This window comes from Furipterus horrens, unplaced genomic scaffold (genome assembly GCF_987537825.1).
Source record: "Furipterus horrens unplaced genomic scaffold, mFurHor1.1.pri manual_scaffold_5, whole genome shotgun sequence".
In the NCBI taxonomy this organism is placed as follows: domain Eukaryota; kingdom Metazoa; phylum Chordata; class Mammalia; order Chiroptera; family Furipteridae; genus Furipterus; species Furipterus horrens.
This window is the reverse complement of record NW_028327175.1, coordinates 187,509,555-187,529,234: the sequence shown is the minus strand read 5'-3', so window position 1 is coordinate 187,529,234 and position 19,680 is coordinate 187,509,555. Positions and strand designations below refer to the sequence as shown.

General features: G+C 40.0%; 1 pseudogene; it reads left to right on the top strand.

Moving 5' to 3' along the window:
• Nucleotides 1-9,618: 9,618 nt before the first annotated feature.
• LOC150010618 (E3 ubiquitin-protein ligase Topors pseudogene) lies at nucleotides 9,619-18,471 on the top strand (annotated as a pseudogene).
• The last annotated feature ends 1,209 nt before the right edge of the window (nucleotides 18,472-19,680 follow it).

Genomic DNA, 19,680 nt, shown 5'->3' with positions numbered 1-19,680 from the left:
ATTCAACAATGAAAATGTTGAGGAATAACGCGAAGCAACATGAATCAGGGTGTTTATGAAATGAGGAGAATGAGTCTCCAGCATGCAGACGGAAGCAAGTGATTCTGCTCTCAGTGTAGAAAGGCCCAGTGAAAGGAGAGGCATTAAAATAACACCTGTGCTCTGATCTCAGTATGTATGCACTTACCTGAATTCTGAACTTCCTGTGGGTAAATTTTAGTTATTTTTAATAATTGCCACCACTTCTTGTACCAGGAGTTCCACTAGGAATTTTGTACACATGATCTTATCGTTTTAAACCCTCTAAACAATTCATATTCCTCATTTTAGAGATGAGGACACCGTAGCTCCTGGACGTCGAGTGATTGTTTAAGGTCTCAGCAGGATTTGGACCTTGGTACTCTGATGCCAAAGCCTGCGTTCTTCCCATCACTTCCTGTTGCCTTGGCTGCTTCTCTTATTCACTTCCTAGTTTCTTTGAGATATATGTAGTAGACTGCCTGTGGCTTTAAGCTAAACTGTTGATTCCAATGCAGACACATCACAGGGCCTTCCACCACATCCCTTTGTGGAGATGGAGCCTTGGAGGAGGAGAACCAGGTGGAGCAGGCCTGGGTCAGGAAGTAGGGTGATGGGATAGTCTGTAATGGGACAGCTGACTCTGCCAGCACCTTGATTAACTGAGCTGTCTCTTGTTATGACTGGTATGATGTGCACACATCTCTATGGCTAATAGCCTCCTCTCCCCTGCTCAGGCTATTAACCTCTGATTTGGTCGTTTTAAAACAACAGCGACCTTCATCAAAGTTGCGTTTACTAAAAGCTTTTAGCCTTTTAAATGCACACAAAATCCACTGACAGATCTTTTTCATGGTTCTTTATTTTGTTTTTAAATAGCAGAAAGCTTTTCAGGTTGTATCTAAAGTCTAAAAACTCCTCAGGGCCATGACAGAAAAGAATCCCAGAAGATGCTCACAAGACAGAAGAGGCTATCTTAATATCCATAATCACCAACTGTCCCCACCCCCACCCCCACCCCGGTTATAACACAGAGAAAGTGAAGGGGTAGGAGACCTGAAGTGGGAAGGGGCTCAGGAATGGAATATAAGTGTGCCAAGGAAAGCAAGAGGAAACTCCAGGCAAGTCAAAATCTGGATTCTGACCTGACCCAGAACCACAGTGAAGGCCTTTGCTAGTAAGGACAGGTATCTGACCAGGTCAGTGTTGAGATACAACTGGATCAGGATGAGCAGCTAATGAGCAAGAGAGGGCTCCAAACATCTAGGTCGACCATATTATAATAAATGCTTTTCTACTCAGATCCATCTGACAGTTGGACGAAAGAAATAAAGATCATAAACATGCAAATAACTGGTTGTATTAATTGCCACCAAACAGACTGAGCCAACCTTTGGATAATAAATAAAGTCAACCACACAGAAAGCAAAAGAGACACTGAGAGAGACTTCTGTCACCTCCCTTTACACAGGAGATGACATGACAAAGTATTAGCAGAGACCGTAGCCATTAAATATCATTCCAGGGGATCTGAGTTTCTTAGTAAAAATTTCTTCAATGTGATTTGAAAGAAAAAAAAAATAGTAGATAATGAACAGGAGAAAAATTCCAAAGTTGCGTGGAACTTCCCTCTGGTAGACCCTGTATGTAGGTTGGCTGATCTGATCTCTGTCTTCTACCACAGAGTCTCTAAAATATAAACCCTCAAATTTCAGAGCTCTCTCGTAGAACAGGGAGGCCATATGACACAGTTCTGGCCAATAAGTCATAAACAGAAGCGTGCTGTTTCCATCTTTTTTCTTTGCCTCCTTCCTGCTGGAATGCAGATGTGAGGTCTGGAACATTGCAGCCTTTGGTGGGTCACGAGGTAACAACAATGAGGACAAAAGCCCGTACACTAAGGTTGACAGGTGGAAACATAGGAACAGTTTGGCATTCTGAAGGGCCCTTGGTGGAATCAATGAGTATCAGTCCTAGATGGCTGATGAGCTACTTTTATGAGAGAAAAATGATCCACTAAATGTTTAAGCCAAGGTGGGTCAGTGTTCAGTTACATGCAGCCAGATGCTTTCTTAATGAAATGATATCTAAACCTAAGGTTTAAAACTATATGAGGCCAAAATAATTTTTTCACTTAAAAATGTTTTAATATATTTTTTTCAAGGAGAGCTGATAACCGATTTGATTGAGGAGAAGACTTCCATTTTATACAAACGATAGGGCAGTTTCTACCTACCTTCCTTTTTATTAAAAAAAAAAAAATTCCTGTACGCTGGTTATTAGTACTGTACTGATTCCCTCTCTAAAAGAAACTCAAGAGTGTCAAGAGTCTTAGCACTTCTTTTGACAAACCCAAACCCCAATCCTCTACATTGATAAGGAAGGGAGAGTTCTCTGTGGTGGCAGGAGGAAGATTTCTCAAGCATTAAGAGCTGCCTTGGGGCTCGGGAATGAGGCATCAGTGTACAGCTAGTCCCTCTGCTCCATGTAGAGGTGCTTACTCACTATTTGTCTTATGGGTCAGGGTGTGGTGTAATTAATAATACAGATAAGCTTCCTTACAGAAGCCTCTAAAAATCTTATATGTTCTATTGAAATTATTCATTGTAATGAAAGAAACAATTGCTGACATTTTGAATGCTGATGGTTTGTTTGTGTGGCTGAAATCTCAATACTGTTGGTTGTTTCATTCTCGAGACTGGCTGGGTTCTTCCAACTGCATACATAGACACATACAATCCTTATTTTCTGAGGTAACTGATCATTCGAGGACAGTGGTTCTCAATGGCAGATCATTTTGCCCCCCTCACCAGTTTCCCCCTCCCTGGAACATTTGGCAATGTCTGGAGACATTTTTAGTTGTCACAGCTGGCATGGAGTGATACTAGCATCTAATGGGTGAAGGCCAAGGATGCTGCTTAACATCATATAATGCACAGGACAGCCTGCCTCCCCAACGCCCAGCAAAGAATTATCTGTGTAGTGTCTAGGCTGAGACACTGTTCTGGTTAATTATGTATTTTCTTAATTTATTACCATTCTCTGTCATATTCAGGAGCCAGAGCACATGACAGTTTTCAGATAGATTGTGAGTTATTGATAAATTTGCCCTTCCATATATTAAAGCAAGAGAACCCAGGATCTTGGGAATAAACATCCAAGATTATGATTACCTAGGAAGAACCAGAATGTCAAAATAAAGTTCTAAGAAGGATTAAAAAAAAGATAACAAGAGCAAAAGGCATAGTACCTACCCTGATACAACATGAATCTGGATGAGAGTCCTCTAAGGAAGGGCTGAGCAGAATCAATTTCTGGAGCTGAAGTTGGGGCTTTTTTCTTGCAGGTCCTGGGGAATGATCGCACCTCTCTGTTGCTTAGCCCACACGGCATAGAACTCTTTATTTCTCTTGTGTGTGTCACTTTCCTTCCCTAGGTTAGTTAGACGTGCCTTGAGGGTTAGGATTCCACTTATCTCTCGCCAGTTCCTATCCTAAATTGTGCCTTCAATCTGGTAGGTTCTTAATACTCAAGAACTGTTGTAGATATGAGGCAAATGGAACAGAATGCAGATTTTTAAAATAAAATCTGATTCATTGCAAGAACTCCGGTGATTTGGGTGCTGTAAAAGGAAAAGAAAGGATGTTAGTGTTTTATAATGTTTCATATTCATTAAAAACAGTGATAAAATAAGAAATAAATCATTTACTTGGATTATAAACCATCTATTGCAAACAAAATGTATTCTGAAGTGAGGCAATTTCCTTCTATACCAGGCTACTAGCTAAGGAAGTCAGGCCTTGATTTCTCTCTTCTCTGTCATAAATGTTGACAATTTTGTTAACCCCACCAAACTGCATTAATAATCTATAAAAAGGACCTGAATATTTTCTTCTGTAATTTTCCAGCTGGCAGCAGCACTCTCTTATTTTAAAATCAATTTTAACCTTATTTTATACCGTATACTTCCTGTTACAAAACAAAACTGATTTTATTTAATGTAAACCACTGATCAGTTATCTCTAAAATAAAACTATTTCTAAAAGCTTTATTTTAAAAAAATCAACATTAATAAAATCACAGTGTCCTGTTCCATTTAGTTTAGGACCAATGCCCACGTGAAAATCTTTAGACAATTGGATTGTCCATTCAATTCAGGGACACAAGGTTAGAGTGAAGATTCTTTTCTACAATTTTGTAAAATAAGTATTATAAAAAGTGTTTTGAAAAGAGGTATTCATTACTTCCTGTCATATAAATCTTCCTAATGAATAGACAATATAATGGCTTTTGTTGAAGGACTTCTGGAAATTGTTTTTGGTATACCAATCTACTAAAAAATGAAACAAAGTCATGAAAATAATTGGGATTTTTTCCTTCTTCATGTTTTATAGCAACACCTTTGTAGATCATATTTGCTTATAAAATTGCATGACAATGAAATCTTGTTTATGCCCAATGAATCTTAAAAGTGTTTCACAAACCACACAGCAATGTTGATATACTGCTTTGTCATTCACTCAGTTTTCATCAAATATTTATTAAGTCTGTACCATGTGCCAGGTACTATTCTAAATGTTGTTACTTCTACAGTCATGTTTACTTTTACAACCTTCCATTTTAAACTAAAATGAAAGTCAGTCCGTTCACTAACCTGGTTGACCCCTTTCATTAGTCTTCAACCATAAAATAAGATCCTACTCTTTTGGGTGTTCATGTTATACCATGAATGGGTTGTGGCCATAATTCCTGCCTTACTAGAGCATTTCTGAAATCTAATGAAAAATATCACCCATGGATACTAAGTGAAATGTAACATTTGTCCTTAAGATTAGTAAGTAAAAGAGTATTCTTTAAGAAATAAGATCAATATCCTGGATCTGTCTGAAGTGAATTTATTCAATTTGTTTCTGAATACATTTCTCTCTGGTGACAATAAATTTATCATAATGTAGTAGTTTGTATGCATTGCTATTTGGAGTTTATTTGCAGTTTATTTATGGAGTAAACAAATAGACTTTATTTTGACAAAATATTGCCAAAACTTAATGTCTCAAAATTGTACTTTGTGGAAGTCAATTTACACAATCCAGGATTTTTCTTTATTTGGAATTCTTCTCTCCTGTTCAGTGGCCCCAGAACATGTAGGCTGAATATAAATAACACTTATTTATTTATTTTTTTGGTGTGCGTTTTGTACATAGAAACATACAGGAGTTAGAATTACAGATGTGGAATAAGACAGCCCTTGGTTTGAATCCATCACTTATAGAGGGTGATAATCAGTAAGCTACTGAATTTCTCTGGACCTCACCTTTCACTGAATGGGATTAAAAAAGCTACTTCATAGGCTTATTGTGAGGATTAAATATCATGAATTTAAAGCATCTCTTACAAAATGGTTCCTCAGTAAAGAGTAGTTATTTTGCCCTTCAATTAGGAATGTTCTCCAACCTCAGCTTTGTGGCAGTTTTATTTTTTTCTGAGAGGGTGGAGGAGGGCTTCTTATGAACATATAGAGCATTCATGGTGAATATGTGTTGAATTAAAAATATAAGTCGAATAGAGCAGTGCCCAGCCAGGGGACACTGGGCACCTGTGGAGAACAAGCCACTCCTACATCCCAGTGTTTTGCCTTTCGTATACCATGTTCTCAGAAAGAAAAAAAAAAAAAATCATTCTTTAAATTGTATCACTTTACTAAAGGACATTATCTCTTGCCTTGAAAAGTTATCAATCTAATGATCCTAACTGTGTGTCCCAAAAGGTGGTCCATGGCTTCTAAGGTATTCATAGAGAGATACCAGATGGATAATGGGAACAGGGAAGTGATACAAATGGAGAGATTTAAAAAAAAAACAAAAAAACCCCACATTTTCCCACAAACTGAACATCTGCTCATAGTAACACACAATAAACTGATGTTTTTTAAAAGACAGATTTCTTACAGTCATGGTGCTATTTTTCAACTTATTTGGAAGAAAATACATTGTTAGTTATAGGATTCTCTTGAAAATTTAAGGCACATTGGTAAACTGTATTTAGGTTCATGCCAAGAAGGAAAACAGCTACTATCTTCCAGCCCTTCTCTGAGAATCACAAATCCTCTCTTCAAGGAATGATTTTTAAGCAGGAAAATAAATAAAACACAACTCAAAAGCAGTAACATGAATAAGAGGCTAATAGTGCTTTAATGGGTTCTTTGGATCCCTGTGCTCTGGTGGAGAGAGCCAAGAATGAGCACTTTTCCAGCTTATCTGTCTTACCCACAGCCCACCTGCATAGCGCTTCACAGGAAAGGTCCTGCCTGACTCAAATGTGGGAGGGCCTGGGGGGCAGGGCTCAGTATCACTGACCTTGGTCCTGACAGTATCTGTTTTAAAATAGGGCAGGAAAGCTGGCCTTGAATTATTCAACACCTATTAATTAACTCTGAGTTTCGTGCTCTTTCTAATATTTATGTCTAAAACAGTACAGGGAGTAGATCAGACCTTGGGCTTTGAGGATAGAAGGACTTATGCCAATACCAGCTCTGCCCTTACTGGTGGTGTGACCTTGAGCAAGGAACTTAATCTTTTGGAGCCTCAGTCCCTTCCTCTGTCAAATGTGAATAAAAATAGGACCTGACTTGCAGGAAGTTGTCAAACAATATCTTCAGGCCATGGAAGTTAGCAGGTGGTCACAAGGAAGGTACTCATGAATATTTATTTACTAGTGATAGCATTTCAAGACCACGGGCATGCTTTTGGGGCCATTCAGACCAACAGAATCTTGCTGGGCTTTACTGAGATCATGATGCCCTGTATAAAAGTATAAAACTAGGCTGCTTAGGTTTATGTTCCTCTGCCACTTACTAGCGGTGTGACTTTAGGCAAGTCACTTAATTGTTCTATGCTTTACTTTCTGCAATTGTAAAATGTGAATTATAATCCTGTCTACTTTATAGGATTGTACTCAGGATTAAGTGAGTTTATAAAATTCTTAGTATACTATCTGGCATGTATTCTTTTATATTAGTGTAGTTATTTCTATTTATTTAGGAAGCCAGTTCATTGTTATCTTCAGTTTAGTTCCAGGACGGGTGTTGTGAATATGGCTCCTATGAGAAAGGAAAAAAAGAGCCCTGTTGGTCTAATTCTCTCTGGTCTCTGTAAGAATTCATGTGATCTATTAGGAGAATATAAACTCCGAGACAGCTTTCCCGGGAAGTACCCTCTCAGTTCTTCCTGGGGCTCTCAGTACTTTGTAACTCTTGGCCATGAGCCTATAGGATTGGAGCCCTATCAGACATAGTGGTCCACCTCCATGTCCACAGCCTTAGGTCAGACAGTGCCAATATGCTGACATACTCATACCTCCAGTGGAGCAATGCAAAATATGCTAAGAAAAGGTGAATGCAGATAATAACCAAAGAGCTCATTTTAAAAGATGAGGAAATAGCAGAAAGAGTTTTGTAACAGGGCTTAACCTAGAGAAGCTAAAGACTTTAAAACTCTGTAAGTTAAGTGGGGAACCTAGAATATGTTCCCAGGCCTGAGTTAAGCCATACTAGCAGTAGTTCCTGGTCTTTCCTCTCTTTGCTGAATATACACTACAACCTGATTTCTTTCTGCCCTGGCGAATGGCTGGGAGCAGTGCCTGGCGGTGAGTCACATGATCAGAGTCAGGCCCAGGAGCCACAGAGACAGCAGGTCTTCCAGGCAGGAGTCAATGAGCTTCCTTCTGAGACCATCAACATTTTATATCAAGTTGTCAATTTTCCATATTCTGTCAATTACAGGTGAGAGTCAACTTTCTCCAGATTTTCAGTATTTTGAATATATAAAAGCTAGATAATAGATTTCTCTGAGATTTTCCTAATGATTTAAAATATAGTGAGAAAAATTCACATCCTTGATTCAGAAAGTCTAGTTTTAAGAACATAAAAAAGGAAATAATCAGAAATGTGAAGAGAAATATAAATTCAGAGAGATGTTCATTGCAGTGCTGTTCACAGTAGCAAAAGAAAAGTAACTTTCACAATATTTAAAAGAGGCGAGGTAGATCTGGGTAGGTGGATCAGAGAGTTATCCATGATAATCCTGGCAGAAACTGACTTCTGTTGACTGCATGCTAAGTGTCAGATATTGTTCTAAGCTCTTTAAAGGTCACACACTTTATCTTCGTAACAGCCCTACAAAGTAGGCATTATTATTTAATTATTGTCAATTCACAGATTAACACATTTGGCCCAAAGCCAAACTGGTTAAAAGTAGGGAAGACAAGATTTGAACCTAATCTGCCTACTTCCAGAGACAGAGCTGTTATCTTCCCCGTCACAGCTGACTAGGAGTCCCTAGCCAGGTCAAAAAATTCTCCATTGCTCTGTAAGCAACTGTCTCCAGTGCTGAACCACTGATGCAAGTTATTTTAAAAGAATCAAAATTTATAACCACAGAGTAACTGAGAGTGGGGAAGGGATACATGGGAAATAAAGCCCTGACATGACCATTTCTCTAATAGCCCCTGAAACCATTAATCCGAAAAATAACTGCCGGAGCAGTATTGTTGGCAAATGAAGCAGTGATTAGGAATGGAAATGGAGAGTGGGGAGAAGGGAATAGTAGAGTATTTCTGAGCTTGAGACAAAGAGGAATGAATTTCACACAAATGGAATTTGAGTGCCTTTGACTGCAGAGCCTGGCTTTTCTCTTCCAGACACTGCTCTGTACAGATGGTGACTGGATATCCTGGGAGTTCCAAAATAGGCCCCATGAACACTTTTCAATTCTGATGACTCAATAATCACCATTATTATGACGAAACATTATTACTAAGAATTCTATTTTTGTTTTTAATAGTAAGCTTTTATGCATAGTTATGCTAATGATTATAAATGTATCATTTGTTAGATCATATGCTCTGTCTCAACGTGGGCTGCAAAAAGAATATCACAGACTAGGTGGCTTAAACAAGATGTTTATTTCTTGCAGTTTAAAGGTTGGGAAATCCAAGATCAAGGTGCTGGTTCATTCAGTTCCTGGTGAGCGCTCTTTCTGGCTTGTAGAAGGCTAGCTACCTTCTCATTATGTTCTTACCTGCTGGAGAAGGGAAAAGGAGAGCTGGCACACTCTGGTCTCTTCTAATGAGGGCACTGGTCCCATCATGAGGACCCCACCCTCATGACCTTAGTTAATCCTAATTATCTTCTCAAATCCCCCGTTTCCTAACATAATTACATGCCTTCCATGATGAACTACAGTACAGGTTTTGATTTACTCTTTTGGCTGGAGCAGGAGTGGAGTTTAAGAGGCTTCTACACGGTCTTTCTTATTACCTGGCGTTCTTTTATTCTGATAATTAAGTCCTATGCCTGATCCTTTGCTCTTTCTGTCCTGTGGTTGTAGGTGAGAGTTCATGTCATGCCAAGAAGGCTCTCTGGCTTTCACAGGTTGCCTCCTTGTCCTTCATTGTCCCTTCTCAAATACATTCATGATTCCCATCCACACTCTTTATAATTACTATTATAAAATAGTAAATCCAAAGTCTTTATAATTACTATTCATCATGAGGCTTTCATATGTGTGAGATACTGCACCTACCAGTGCATTCACATCAAGCATGGCCCAGGAGCAAGCTTACCGCTTACTGCACCTTCATGCCGGGGGCTCTTCCTGCTCTACTCCCCACCATCGAAGGGTCCTCACTGCTACCCTGCTGTTAGTAATCCAGTGCCAACAGTTCATTTAGAATCCACCCCCTTGGATCGCTTCTGGTTTTAACTGTTGCAGTTGGGTAATGAAGGATATAGACTTTGAAATTCTCATATTTGCATGAAAATATCAATGGTAAATACTTGCAGGAGCAACACCTGGGAGAGATGAGGGAAGCAAGATGGGGCAGAGGAAAAAGCTGCATTGTACAATGCAGTTACAATCAAGTGCTCAGCTGGTTCCCTAAAGATCTCCAAGACTGGGCTGTCCTTTCACAACTGTCCGTCTTGGCTGGCTTTAGTACCCGCACATTAAGCGATCATTAGATGAGGACTGTCCCTGGGGAGTAAGCATGACCTTGGTGAGGCAGCTCATTTTGTCTAAGATCAATGACAGGAGAACCATCAGTCACTGACAGCAAATCCCAGCAGCTGGGGCAGTGAGTAACTCAGTCCTGAAGGAGGGACACCTGGGTGATGCAGCACACTCTCCACCACAAGAGTAAGCACAATAATTCATATAAAATGCTTGGTGGAGTTCCTGATACTAGTAAATGCTCAAGAAGTTATGTTGATAACTGTAATTTTTTTCTTGAAGATCTGCCCAAATGCTGACACATAGAATTTGCAAGAAAATTGGTTGAGTATGACCTGTGTGGATTTTGTGTGTGGGTAAAGGTCAGGGAGCACTGAGTTCTATATGAACGAAGCTGAAATAATTGCAGTATGTCTGACCTGTCTTTTTTGCCCCGGCAATTATAGACAGGTATTCCATGGAAGACCCAACTCTCCTAACCCCTCCTCCACAGCACAGGGTACTCCTCTTTCCTCCAAGAGTTTGATGTTCCTAGGGCTTCTGCCAAAGTGCAGGAGAGAGCTGTGCCCTTTCAGTAAAAACTTCAGTGAGCTGGCAGGAGTGAATTTATTAAATGCGTCTCCACTTTGTTTGGAATTAAATGAACAACCCAGGGCTTTTTTCACTTGTGGACAGACTGTTAATACAATATCTGAGCTAAAATCAGTTATCTGCATAGTTAATGATGATAAATCATGGCTCTCACTTATTTTTAGGGAGGGGCATCATCGCCGTGTCAGATCAGAACAAATTCAGACACCGGCAGAGGACACCTTTGTCTCAATAAACTCTACTTAAAAACAAGATTTTATAATTATTCCAGTTGACAGTTTGGCAGAACCTTTCATTCCCAGGTAGGCCAGGGCGATTGTGGTACCCTAACATTTTCTAAAATATAGTGACTTCTTTGCAAAGGACTCCTGGAGCAAAGTTCTCAAGATTCTTACACTAGGCTTTTTATTTGGTCTTTTCTAGACGCAGGCCTGCAGGGGCTCTTTACCGCATCAGCACATGTGAAGACCTTTTTTGATTTTCCAGTCTCTGCTGACCTTCCTGTAAAAGTAAGTTCGAGTCAACTCAGTGACATTTTTACAGGGAGCCCCCAAAACTGGTTATTGCGAAGGCCAACTTCCAAAAACCCTACGAGCCTTTCTTTCTCTATGAACAATACTGAAGTGAACAAGAGCATTTGGGGTGAAGCAGAATGATTATTCTTTCATGGTGGAATCACAGGAAAATTTGTAAGCACATGTCCGAGCTTCTCCAAGGGCACGTTAGGATTTAATGTTTTCTATTTTGCTTTTCCAATGGACTTTTTCAAACTTTTCATTGAGATGGGTGAAGATAACACATTTACTGATGAAATTTTAAGGGGACAGAGGCCAATGAAATGTGGTTTTGGAACTCTACAGCATTATACAGATTCAGATTGTTTTTAGACAAGGTCTGATATCTTCATGGGGGTTATAATTTAATTAAGAAGATAGGATGAATGTATATACCAGTAGGACAAATATATGCACACATAAAAATGATAAAAATGATACAAGGCAACTTAAGATGTGTCTGAAGAAATGTATCATTATTTATTCTCTAAGAAGTAAGACAGCCACATTTCCTATGAGACGAGGTATTCAGGGAAGTCTATGTGGAACAGGTGTACCTTACAGAACAGGTAGGGTTCAAGTGGATAGAGAGGAGGCAGCCTGTGTTTAGTGTGGAGCTCTCAAGTTCTGTGGTGCTTTCTGAATTTACATTGCACCTGGTTTAAGATCTCAAAAGCTGTCTTGACCAGTTTCTGTGCAGTGACAGGGATAGGAAGACTGCTAGGAGGGCAAAATATAAGCAGGGCTCCTTTCAGAAAATTGTGGTTGATCTTTATCAAAAACCGAAATGCAGTGGAGACCTTCTGGGTGAGGATATGAACAGAAGAGATGTGGGCTGGAGAAATGAACACCTAAAATGGAACCAAGGTTGTGCTCTGGGTACCAACCCCTGTACTCTGACTCCAAAGAGTTTCCCTCCCCACCTACGCTTTCACTTAGAGACGGTTTCTGACTCCTGATTATGTTGATTCTGCTCTCCCTATCTCCCCATCTCTCTAAGGAGTGCTCCTACCCATTTCAAATAGTGATACATTGGCTGAACAATTTAGCCAGGTGTTTGCATGCACACAGCAAGCCAAAGCTACCTCGACAGACTGTCAGTGTTGAAATGAGTCTCCCTATCCCCAAATGTAATAACAATAAATTAAGGGCCAGACCCAAATCTCATGATCAGGAACCGAGTGAGATTTTTATTAGGTGCTTTTCGTAAAAATGTGGACTTCCTCTTAGTCTTTGCCACAATTGACTGATTCACATTAAGATCACATCCCAGCTCCTCCGGTTCACCATTCTTCAATTGCATGAAGGTGCTTTTCTGTTGCTGGTTTATTGGTGTGACATTGTAATCTTTCATTAGAAAAGCACAGTCTGTGTACCTAACAAGCATATCCAAAACTCCTTGGGTTTTTCTTCCACTCACAGTAATGTTCTCCCCTGCAGAGGCCTTGGCCTTGGCAATCATCTGCCTGGAAACATGAATAAATGAATAAATATGTACTTTAAAGAGAAAGCAATGTCACAAAGAAAAGCTGTAAGCTAAATAACTCTTTGGAAACAACATCATATATCATAGGTTTGTATGTTTCTCTTGTTGACTCAATTTAATAAGACTGGCATTAAAAAATCACCAAAAAAAGTGAAGCTCAAGGCAAGGAGGCTTCTCAGGGACTAAGAGCCCAGAGTCTGCACAGGTTGTACTTCTGAGAATCTTCAAGTGAATGGCTGTTCTCCCTGCACACTGCTTGTCAAGAGACAGAGATGTTACATGTGCACAACATAGCCAGAGATGGGGGTGGATGGGACTAACTTTTCTGGGTCACTTTTGTAAGCCAACAGACTCACTTTTCCAGAATTCCACCTCATTTGTGTCTAGAATACTTATAACCAAATAATATATTCCAAGCACCTAACTGAGGGTGTGTGTGGGGGTGGGGGGGGAAGCTGATTCCTGGATAGTTTAGATTAATTGTCAGAAGATATGGCATTTGAACCTAGACCTGACATTTGGACCTAGAAACATAAAATTCAGTTTACTTAGGATTTTTCAAGGGCAGAGCTTTTGAATAAAGGAGACCACTGTACAGATAGTGAAGGACACACTAGTCTAGGGAAGTGTGGTGTGGACAGAGATACAGAGATGCTGTTCAGAAAGCAAGAAGCACCATCCTCTCCATAAATGCTCATCATCATGGCATACTAAAAAAGAGGGTGAATTCCTAAGACTTTGCTGAAAGAAAAATTGTCATTCAATAAATATATGCTACTTGACAAATTGATTCAGTCTGCCCCTTACCTTCTGTCACCCTGTCTTTCTCTAACAGGAGGAACCTATGAGAATATGTAATAGTCTATCTGGTTACTTGAGAATAAAAAGCACTCATCAATTCAGTGGGTGAAGACTTTTAAACTTTAAACACACATATGAGGACAAATACACATACACACATGAATATAGAAAAACTGGGGAAATCTGAGAAAAGATCACTCAATATATAATTGAATAGGACCAGTGCTACAGTTTTGCATGTCACCATTGGGGAAATGAGGCAAAGTTTAGAAGAATCTCTATCATTTATTAAAACTACACGTGAATCTAAAATTATTTCCATAAAAATTTCAGTTAACAAACTTTAATTAAAGTAGTGGAAGTTGCCTCAGATCTCCCTCCTTCAGTTCTGTGGCACCATGGGTAACATAGAGTCTAAAATGGGGCGAAATAAACTTTATTATGCATCAATAGACTGGATGATATTTTACCATACACATTTGTTGCTGGCAGACACACAGATTATCAAACCTGGCTTCAACTATCTGAGAATGAAAACCTCCCAACCATTAATAGCTCCTTGAAGGCAACTGATGGTCCTTTGCTGTGCCCGCCTCCTGGTGCCTACAGCCTCCTTCCACAAAGGCACACCTCCATTCAGGGCATACAGGTTGTGTGGTATAAGGTTTTTTTTATTTTTTAGTTGTTATAAAATGCTTCCCTACTGAAATAATGGATTTATTTACGATTGTAAAATGTACAGATAAATGGCTTGCAGATTTTTGTACCCAGTATGTCACATGTAACTGAAAAATAATTAGATGATCCATCTGCTTCCTGTTATGCACTCCTCAATTTTCTTCACTACCCATGGTAATTAAGAATAATTGGCATTTTTTTTATACTAATAAATGACAAAATCTCTAGAGAAATCGATTGGTTCTGCAATACCATTTTGCCAACACTTAACATACTGTTTTTCTTTTTAATTTAAGTCTGACTAGGATTAACTCTCTTCTTATTAATAGTTTTTATGCCAACACCATTGAGATTTCTTTTTGTATTTTATGGACTCTGCTGAAAATAATATATCCCATAATAAGTGGGAAAATAACCTAATTTATTATTCCTGTAGTAATTAAAAAAAAATTTATTCCTCTAGTAATTTTTGATAAGAAGACAAAAATTGACACAGGTTACATTTCTCTGCTGGTGTTATTTAGAGGTAAATAAGTGTTGAACAGACAACAACCTTTGGAACCAAATTACACAGAATCGAACCAATTTCCCCCCATGACTCATTACACTTATCCACCATGAGTTAGCACATGTCATTGCAGAGAAAAGATGATTTTTAAAAATTTTCAAGAATCTTTGGGTTTTCTTCAGTCTCTCAGTCCAGGAAAATATTTACAGTACTTTAGGAGGGGAAATAACATCTTTTAAAAAAGATATTTATTGATTATTCTTTAAAAAATTACACAACAAATCAATTTTTACTGCTAAAATATGATGTAGATTTAAAAAAGGAGAAATTACTACACTCCTATCACATATAGATAAACATCACTAAGGCTCTGTTGTTTTTACTACCAGTCTTAAAAAATATGCATTACACATTCTAGACCAGTGTGATGTCATAATACTGTTAAATTTATTCGTCGCCTGTGTTTTCTCGATGACTAGCATGTGCAGTGAGCCTCTCCCCATGCCAGTAAACACAGATCGAGGAAAAGGCGGAGTCGAGATAGGGTAGCGATATACTTAATTCAGGAATAGGTTTTGCAGTTTTTGGTCGCTGACGGAATAGCGGGGTTTTGCCCCGGGGGACCAGGGAGTCGACCCGTGTGGCCTCGCCAGACCCAGAACCTACCAGTAAGTCAGTCCAGTCCGGGGTGCGGCGGCTCACGGGCTTCATGGGAGAGAGGTGTCCCTAGTCACCCTGTTCTTTCAGTTGCAGCGCAGTGTTAATACAAGGAAGTGGAGGAGGAGAGCAGTCTTGAGAGAGGAAGTTCTGTTTTGCGAAGATCCGAGGCCGTGTCCTTTAAGGGGTCGCAACAGCCGCTGGGGTCCCCGCTGTCTCGCGAGGAGGGTGAAGCGCCCCCCCGTGCTCCGGCTTCTGAGGGCCAGCGGAGAAGTCGCCGCGTCTGCCTTCGCGGATCCTGCCGTCACAGTCCCAGCTTCCTAAACCGCCGGGAGCTTGCCGCAAGCACACCAGCCAGAACTGTGCCGACATTCTCCGAGGTAACGGCATGAGCAGCTAAGGAATTTAAAATGGACAACTTTTCACCGAAAGCTGGCGCTAGCAAATTGCAACAGACAGTACCAGCTGATGAATCTCCTGATTCCAAATGTCCTATTTGCTTGGATAGATTTGATAATGTGTCTTACTTAGATCGCTGTTTTCATAAGTTCTGTTTTCGCTGTGTACAGAAGTGGTCTGAAAACAAAACTCAATGTCCACTATGTAAACAGCCCTTTGAGTCTATTTTCCATTCTGTGAGGGCAGACGATGACTTCCAGGAGTACATCCTAGAGGTTTCATATAATGATTCTTTTGCCACCCCTGATGGTGGACAATTGGGCTATGGTCCAACTATGACAAGCGAGGAAAGTGCTGCTTTTGAGTCACCCAATAGTGTCACAAGTAGAACAACAATTCCACCAGATAGTGGAGTACTATCTGAAGGGTTAGGCATTTCAACAAGACCCAGAGATGGTGACATTTCTCAATTAATGAGACAGATTCCAAGGAGGCCAACCACTACAGATGGAAGATCTTTGCGGGAAGTTCAAGAGCAGCATGTTATTAATTTTAGGCGAACTCTTTATCGAGCTGGTGCTCGCGTTAGACATATTGAAGGTGGTGGTTGCTACCGGGATATTTCCGCTGAATTTTTCCGTAGCAATCCTGCTTGTCTTCACAGGTTAGTCCCCTGGTTAAAGCGTGAGCTTACAGTTCTTTTTGGAGCTCATGAATCTCATGTGAATGTAGTGCAGCATATCATTATGCATAATGTTACTTTGCATGACTTGGAGAGTCAGGCATTTGTGTCTGATTTAAGGCCATTTTTACTTAATTGGACTGAGCATTTCATACACGAACTTACCAGGTTTGCTCAATCTCCTTTCGACCTGGCAGCCTTTGATGAACATGCTAATTATGATTACCCTGCTCCTTCCTATGAAGAAGGTAGCCATTCTGATGCTTCAGTCATAACAATATCTTCAGATGAAGCTGAGACCCAGGAGTTGGATATTAATGTAGCCAGTGTTAGTCAGGCACCATGGGATGATGAAACTCCAGGGCCATCTTACTCAAGCTCAGAGCAGGTTTATGCTGTCACGTCTCCCCTTTTAAATATTTCCGATAGTTGCCATGAAGACCTTGTAAGAGGAAGAGCCACATCTCAGATACAAGGAGTACAAACCAACGAGGACCTAAATAATGACAGTGATTCTTCTTCAGATGATTGTGTCATTGTTGGATTTGTTAAGCCACTAGCTGAGAGGACCCCAGGACTTGCTGAAGTGTGCTCAGATTCTGAGGAGTTAGGCTCTTATGAGCAAATGGAGACTGTGAAGACACAAGAACAAGAGCAGTCTTATAGTTCTGGTGATAGTGATGATAGTAGATGTTCATCTCCACACTCTTCCCTTGGAAAGGATGAGCAAACAAATAAAGGTCATTGTGATTCTGGTACAATAATCAAATCAAAGAAGGAAGAGAACCAATGCATGTTATTGTCCTCTCCCAGAGACCTGAGCTCATCTCTCAGAGGAGACAGAGTATATTCTCCATGTAACCATAGACACGGAAGGAGGGGAAGATCAAGAGGTCTAGATTCGCGTTCCCAGAGTAGAAATGGGCATGATGAGGAGAATCGTAGAAAGCCTCATGGTAAGAAGAGAATGAAAAGAAAACGATCCAGAAGCAGGGAAAATAGTAGACCTCGAAGTAGAAGACCCAAAAGAAGATCAAGAACTAGAGATAGGAGTTGGTCAAGAAGAAGCCAAACTCTGTCTGTAAGTAGTGGGAGCACAAGCAGATCAAGATCTCGTAGCAGTGATCATTGTAAAAGAAGATCACGGAGCAGAACTAGAGATCACTGTTATTTAGGAAATAATTACGGAAGCAGATATAAGTGCGATTGTACGTCCTGCAGTGGAAACAAGGATAGAGATGGCTATGAATCATCTTACAGACAATCTTCAAGTCCAGAATTTAGAATTCAGTCGTTTTCTGAAAGAACAAATGCTAGGAATAAAGGTAATCACAGTGAAAGGAAATATTACTGTTATGAAAGGCACAGATCAAGAAGCCTGTCCAGTAACAGATCGAAGACTGCATCTCCAGGGCCTGACCGGGTGGGAAATGAAAAGCCTGGAGGGAAACGAAAATACAAAACACGACATTTGGAGGGTACTAATGAAGTGGCACAACCATCTCGTGAATTTAGCTCTAAAGTAAAGGAAGGTCATTGCCAAAAATCTTTATCGAAGTTGGATGAAAATTCCAAAACTGAGAGTGATAGTGTTTCAGATAGCCAATCATCAGACAGAGAGACAGAACACAGGAGGAAGAAAAGGAGGACCCGGAGTCTTAAGTGCAGAGATAGTTTATGAAGGGAAAGCTACACATACCACTGAATATAAAGAGCAAAAGAAGCATAAGAAGAAACATAAGAAACACCATGAAGATAATGCTTCACGTTCCCCAGCTTTAATGACTATTGACGGTGATAGTGATGAGGATTCCGAAGGAAGGGAGAGCACAGACTGTGACCATAGTGGTCTTCAAGACCCTCTACAAAGTGAGGTTTTTGCTTCGGAGACATTTGAAACTGAATATATAGTTACAATAGAAGATGAAGTTGGTGTTCTGGACAAAGAATGGGATATTACCACACTTACCAGAACCGTAGATAATGTTCCACTTCAGCCAGCTTCAGTTGAACGAACTCTTGCTGTAAGAGAAGAGAGCGCCTTTGCTACCGATTTGGAGAACCAGCCCAGTAGTATGTCTTCAAACTGAGCCATCAAGACAATTATCATCTCCGTGGACATCATTCATGTCAGTGTCTCTCGGTAGAGACCATGGTATGTCTAAATAAACGGCCAAAGCATCTTACCGAGAATTCTGACGATATAAAATGAAGTAGAAAAAGGAACAGCGCCATCCGCAGCCTGTTGAGATGACTTTTGGTGAAAACTTTTCCCCCTTAAAAATATGTTACATGATTTTTTTTGTTTTAAAAATTTATAAAAATTATTTGTTCAAAAAGTATGTTGCATCCTCAGATATATGCACTTTTAAGTGAAGAAAATGTTATTGCGAACAGTTTATTTAAAAGTTGGGATTCTTTTAAAATAAGAATATATGATTTTAGAAGTTATTTCATAAAGCCATATGGTATTGACAAAAACAAAACACAAAAGACAAAAAAACACAGATCACTGTGGTCATTTCTAAGAGTGGCCTGTCCGTTTGTTATTTAACCAGCCCTGTGTGGAAATGTAAATTATTCCAGTACTTCCAGCACTTTTGCCTCATGTTTAGTTTGTTTTTGATGGCTTACCTGAAGCTCAGAGGGCAGATAAGAATGACCAATTCGTTGTCTGTGGCAGAATAATTTCCCTTGTCTCTGTAAGCCACTGTGTTTTAGATAGGGAGAAAAAGAGCCTGACGTTTAAGCTAAGGCTGATGGTTTTCTAGGGTAGGCTCATCCTCCGCTCTGCCCTCTGCGTTTGCCGCCAGTGTCTATGCAGACCTTGGCGCTGAGGCTGCCCCTGATCCTCCTGTCTCACAGCAGCCCTGGTGATGGCAGCGGCTGGTCAGGAATGAAAGCCTCTTTCTCTCTTTGCCAGAAGAGCTGCTAGTTGTGGTTGACTCCGCTTGAGGGAAAAAAACAAATAAAGTTTTATAGCAAAAGGAATTCTTCTCCTTCCTCTTCCTCCTCACTCCTTCTACTTATTGTGGTAAGAACATTGAGCATGAGGTCTCCCCTCTTAAAATCCAAAATATACCATGTAGCATTGTAAACTGTAAGCACTATGACATACAGAAGATCTTTAGGGCTGCTCATTTTGCATAACTGAAACTTTATACCTGTTGAACAACAAGTCTCCATATCGTCCTCTCTCAGCAGATGAATGGGTAAAGAAAATGTGATATATAAATGCAATGGCCTATTATTCAGCCCTCAAATGGAAGGAAATTCTGCCCTAAGCAGCAACAGGGATA